This window comes from Atta cephalotes (assembly GCF_000143395.1).
Source record: "Atta cephalotes unplaced genomic scaffold scaffold00053, whole genome shotgun sequence".
NCBI lineage: Eukaryota > Metazoa > Arthropoda > Insecta > Hymenoptera > Formicidae > Atta > Atta cephalotes.
Window position 1 is genome coordinate 1534854 of NW_012130117.1, and position 6515 is coordinate 1541368.

Genomic DNA, 6515 nt, shown 5'->3' on the forward strand with positions numbered 1-6515 from the left:
CTCTCTCTCTCTCTCTCTCTCTCTCTCTCTCTCTCTCTCTCTCTCTCTTTGTCATAAATTATTGTTAAAATAATAAATTTCTGTAGAAACATTTGTAATTAATTATTACATGAATTTATTTTATTAAATTAACTTTATTGGTTTGTAGCTCTTAATTTCATTTTGATTATCAATTGAGTCGTTTGCTTATCTTGTTATTTTATGATCAAAATTAACCTTTATATTAATTAATGGCATTTTTTCCCATTCTTCTAAATTATTCAACTTTTGTAAAAGACGTTTCCCTTCTATATTCAACTTATGTTTGTCTTTCTTAAAATGACATTCAGATTTTATTTGAAATTGTGATGTTTTAATTCTATGTTTTTTGCGAGACATTGAACATAAATCTGCAAATGTATCGAAATCTTCCTTTTCACTAATGGAAAGATTTTGTCACTGAATTTTTAATTATCCTTCCTCATCTTCTTATGTGGTATTTATCATCGTTGATAAAAAGATATCTTTACAATCTTCGAACTTTATTATCTATCAGAATCTAAATCATGTAATAGATCAATATTCTTAGTTTTCTGTATTATATAATTCTGACTTGAAGATATCAGAATCACTATTTATGGTAATTGTCCTCTTTTTTTGTGAATATATCTGTTTGAGCTGTCGAGTTTGCACGTTTGTTTAATTTTTTAAATACTGGACTTTTAAGATTCTTTAACAAGTTTTGATTAAATAAGTATATATTCTTATGAGGGCTATTTGTATTTTTGTTTATATATTTTGCATTAAAATCTTGCATTAAAATCTTATCTACTTTGTTAGGTGTATTGTGTATATTTCTATGTAGTAAATACTGTATTATTCTCTGATTCTAAACAGCATTTCATTCTTGGCAACTTATCCAGGAATTTTTAAGTTCTTTATTTTTATGTATCTACAATCAATGTTGTATTTAATATCTCAATCATTAAAATTTTCCTTAACTTTATTTCTCTTTGTAATGCAAATGATCAAAGTAATCGCATACTGTACTAAGTAAATGATGTATCTTTTAATTTTTCTCAACAGTTTTCTTCATATTTATCTATTAAATTTATTATCTATTTTTTCTAATTTATATAACTTCGATATTTATTAAGAAATGTTATATAAATATTATTGTTAGTCTATTCAGCTAACCGGTTTGTTTTTTGGTTATGTATATCAATAATCAATGTATAAAATAAAATCACGTGGAAACTTTGACTGTGTTCCAAAATTGACTGCCAGTACTGAAAATATCTATTGTGCATGTAACGTAAACTGTAGCATTTTTAGTGCTGGCAGTAAATTTGGAACACAGCCTTTAATAGACCTCGTTAAGATGTCTTTTCATAACGCTAGATTCGGCGCTCATTTTCAGCATTAAAATAGAATATGTGATCAAAACTGACACTTGATACTTATTCATCAACTTTTACATTAAAAGTAAGCATCGAGTATAAAAAGGCACTTTAAGAATTTTAACCTATTAGAAACCATGGCTGCGTTCTGTTTCACGCATGATACGCATGATATATCATTTTATCTTTCTTTAATATTCGATGATCAATAAGGATAAAATGGTATAACATGCGCACTATGCGTGAAACGGAACGAATTGTAGAACAGTTTATGATAGGCTGAAATTTTTATACTCGTATTCATAGTCTTTAAGGCTTCTTTAAATTTATCTATAGATACTCTACGAATTATTTCATTGGTTGCTGAGCTAAAGATAAAATTAAGAAAGCCTTAAGCCAAGGTCTGATTATGAATATGGACATTCTCTTATTCTCTGTTTTTTATTTAGGCCTCGTGAATCTCATGTGACTTCATGTAATGAAAGTATAGAATTTTTAGTACCAGAGAGAAACCTGAGAGAAGACATGCCGACCCAAAACTTGTAATCGCAAAATGCTGCCGTGCACTACTGCCTCCTGACAAAATGGATGTAAACTACATAACAACGTCTACTTTTTTTTCGGTACATCATCCACTTTTCAAGGCTGGAGACGATAAATCGATATTTGATTCATACAATATTCATGCTACATGTAATACGATTATATGAACTAAATGTCGATTTATCATCTTTATCTTGAAAAGTGAAAGAAAAGTAGACGTTGTTATGTAGTTTACATCCCCTTTGTCAGAGGGCAGTAGTGCGTGGTAACATTTTGTGATTACAGGTTTTGGGCCGTCATGTCCTCTCTCAAGTTTCTCTCTGGTACTAAAAATTATATTTTATGAAGTCGCATGATGACATGGTGAAATCCACGAGATCTAAATAAAGAACAGAGAATAAGAGAATAATGCCCGTATTCATAATCAGACCTTGTACTTAAGACTTGCTTAAATTTATCTTTAGATGCTCAGCAGCCAATGAAATAATTCGTAAAGTATCTAAAGATAAATTTAAAGAAGCCTTAAATATAAGGTTTGACTATGAATACGAGTATAAAAATTTCAGCCTATCATAAACTGTATTCCACAATACGTCATGTCCTCTTCAGGTTTCTCTCTGGTGTTACACAGTGTCTAATTGTGTCCTTGCTGGAAAGCATTCAAAGTCTCACTACAAATATTTTGAACCATTTAGTTGATCAATTAGAAAAAAGAAATTTTACAAATTGATCAATCAAAAATTGCTTTAAAGCATTTGTAGCATCGCGTTGCCCTTGAGATTGACAAATTGCATTACGTGATCCATCTCTTCTGATTGGACGTGGGCATCAAAACTCTATAGGCATGAAAGAGAGATTGGAGAAAACTGATCACGTGATCTTCATCCTGATTAGACACGGGTTTCACATGATGTAATTTATCATGTCTCTCTCTTTCTTTGAGGCTTCCTAGCCTAGCTGCTTTATCAACTTGAATGAGCTCAATGAAAGTACCATTCGTAGATATTTTGCAAACTAATAGAAACTTTGAAAAATTTATCATGAATTGATAATTGATTGTTGAGAAAATATACACAATTGAATAAGAGAAGATGGTGCTAGTTGATCAATATTAATATACTTGGGCATACTTATCTAGGCAGCACAAAATATTAAAAGATAACGAAAAGAGGTCTTTTTTAAATTGTCTTTCCTGCAAAGCGAAAGGTATCTAAAAGATGACAAAAAAATATTGTTTTTAGATTGTCTTTTTAACAAGACCAAAAGATGTCTATAAGAGTTTAGTTTTGTCGAAAAGGCAACTTAAAAAAGACATCTTTTCGTCATCTTTCTATGGTTGTCATTTTCGCAAAACAAAAGATCGACTAAAAAATATCTTTTTGTATTGCTGAAAAGATAATATTATATGAAAAAGATATTTTTCCATTATTTTGATACTTTTTATCACTCATTTGCGAGCAGTATGCGAGATCACTAGATAAACGTGATGGAGTTCAGTTTCTCGTATTTGAAAATCATACAAAATAAAAGGTGCAGCATTATGAGAAATTTTACTCATGTTCTAATGAACAATAATACACTTTTTTTGTAATCGAGTCTTCAAAGGAGACTATAATGAAAGATAATCACTCTTGCACATAGGACACGGTAAACATGAAATGGGACGTATATTATTAGTCATGCAATTTTATTTTGTTTTGTGTTACTTTGTTATATTAATAATTAATTTAAGAATTTGATGTTATTAAACGTTATATGTATCAAAATATAAAAATTAAAAGAAGTATTAAAGACGATTAAAAGGTATCCAAAGAAGTTATCCTTTAGTTATCATATGAATAAGACGTATAAGATGACTAACAGTGCAACATCTGTCATCTTTTAGTCATTTTTTCGTCGACTATATTCTTTCACTAAAAGATATCTTTATAACAATTTAGTCGTCTTTTAGACGATTTTGTGCTCTCTGAGTATATATTTCTCAATAATCGTGGTTAATGTCCGAACGTTTCGCCGCACAGTCACATCTGAGATAATTAAATTTAAATTAAGAAATATAAGAAATATGTATTGTACTTATGACTCTAACTTTGACTCATTATTGGCGCGTTCTCTATTATATTAAAAAAAAATTATTGTTAAATCTTTTATAAATTGCAAAATTTTGGACTAAGACATAGACAAAATAATAAAGAAATATAATTAAAGTCATAAGAAAGCAAGTAAGTAACAAATTGTAAAATTCTAAGATGTTTTATAAGTAAAAGAACATATATGTATATTGTATTGTTCAAAATTGCTTATATAAATAAAATAATTCTAATTATATTATATTAAAATATATATGAAATCATATTATACAATTATTTATTTTTAAATATATATCGTTTTTATTTTTAGCGTTTGTACAAAACTCGTACTTTTAAGAAATATTTTTTGTAAATAATATTTTATCTACAATTGTGTTATATTCTAATTAAAACTAATTATTCAACAAAAAATTCGATTTGTATTTCCAATGTGTCAAATATTCCGAAACAGCAAAAGAATTTTTACAGTATATACAAATATCACTAATATTAATATTAATATTCGGAATATACTGTATAACACTTTTTGTATATATATCACAAAATTCACTCACCTGCGAGCAATATGCAAATAAGAATTATATGAGAAAGAATATAAAAAGTACAGCATTTTGTTTGTGAAGCATTATTGAACATTGTGAAGTGACTCCTCAAAATAGTGTTACAAGGAACACATAGAATACGAATGTCTAAAAAATCTCTTAATAACGTCTTAAAAAAGATGTTATTTAAGACGTTTTTTTGATGATTTTAAAACGTTTTAAAATATGACTTCGAGACTTTCAAACATCTTTTATACGTCTTTAAGACGTAAAAATGTTGTATGGGAAAGTAAATGAAATGTGTTTTTGACAGTACAATTTTATTATAAAAATTATTATAAAAATTTATTTTAGGGAGATAGACTTCCTAGATCTAACATTTCTGGGAAAATATAAGATTATTATATTATTTTGCTGAATATACATATATGAAACATTCTCCGAATATGTATTAATGCATAACTGGAATATTTAACGATTATTATTTGAATGTTGCTTTAACATTCTGAAAATATTTTGAAATATTCCGAATTATTCTTGAAATGTTATTTTGGGTTTTTTAGAACATTTTACGGAATATTTTAGGAATGTTTAGCGTTAGTTGAGTTAATGTATTCTAATATTCAATTCCATGATATTATAGTTGTACATTCCTTGGTATAAGAAAGGAAATATATATGGCGTACATTATATTTATTTTAAACATTATTAATATCAAACTAATTGAACTAATATCAATAATTAATGAATAACTAATTAAATTTATAATTTGAACAAATGTCCAAATTAATTTAAATAATATACATTATATTTTATTACTGTTATACAAAGTGTTCGGGACGAAATAACTCCTCAGGAAAACATTATCGAGAAAAACGTTAAATACAAAAATTTTAAGGTTCAAAAAGAACTATTTACTGATCTTATCAGTTTAATCTTGAGTGGCGTCGCCAAGTCAGATCAAATCGATTTTTTTAAATGGAACCCTATTTTTGATGCCAGAATTTAATAGTTGGTGTCAAGAGCTTTTAAAAATACTGTAATAAAATTATTTTTCATTAAATACTTTTCGAGTTATAAAGTTTAAAAGTTACAGTATCGTCGATATTATAGCATTACGCAAGGTATTCGATCTAAAACCTCTTGAATGTTATTCATGTTCTGAATAACATTTGTCAAGATCAAGGCCAATGTAAGTTATACCTCTTATTTTCATTTTTAAGTAAAAATGAATTTTTACTTTTTAGTGCAAAAATGAAAGAGGAATAATCTCCAATGGCCTTGATCTTAACAAATGTTATCCAAAACATAATCCTGAACAATATAAGAAGTTTTAGCCTCGGTCGGCTATCTTGCATAATATGCTAATGCTGGCGGCATTGTAACTTTCAAACCTTATAACTTGAAAAGTACTTAATGAAAAATAATTTTACAGTTTACTTACAGTGTTTTGAAAAGTTCTTGATACTAGCTATTAGATTCTGGAATTAAAAGTAGGGTGTTTCATTAAAAAAAATCGATATATCCTTGGCGACGCCATCCAAGGTTAAACTAATAAGATCAGTAAATAGATCTTTTTGAATCCTAAAACTTTTGTATTTAACGTTTTTCTCGATAAAGTTTTCCTGAGGAGTTACCTGGTCGTCCCGGAACTTTTTGGTAACTCTGTACGTATTCTGTTATTTCATATAAAACTATCAAGTTCTCATTAAAAATTAATTACATCAGCAACATGTGTATATTCGTTAAGAAAATCACAAAACAGAATTAACACAATTAATTATTAATCGATCAAATTGGTATTAATTGGGGATTTATATAGACAAATAGGCTATAATAAATTAGAAACAAAATAAACATTGTGCATAATTATGCACAGAGAAAATGTTTTTTCTTTATTTAGAAGCTTATATTTAATTGTTATCTTTAAATAACAATATTTAGAGAATCATAATTAAGTT

General features: G+C 27.6%; 1 pseudogene; it reads right to left on the reverse strand.

Annotated features, from left to right (window-relative positions):
* Positions 1-378, reverse strand: part of LOC105623129 — a 3733-nt pseudogene extending 3355 nt beyond the window's left edge.
* Positions 379-6515: the final 6137 nt, after the last annotated feature.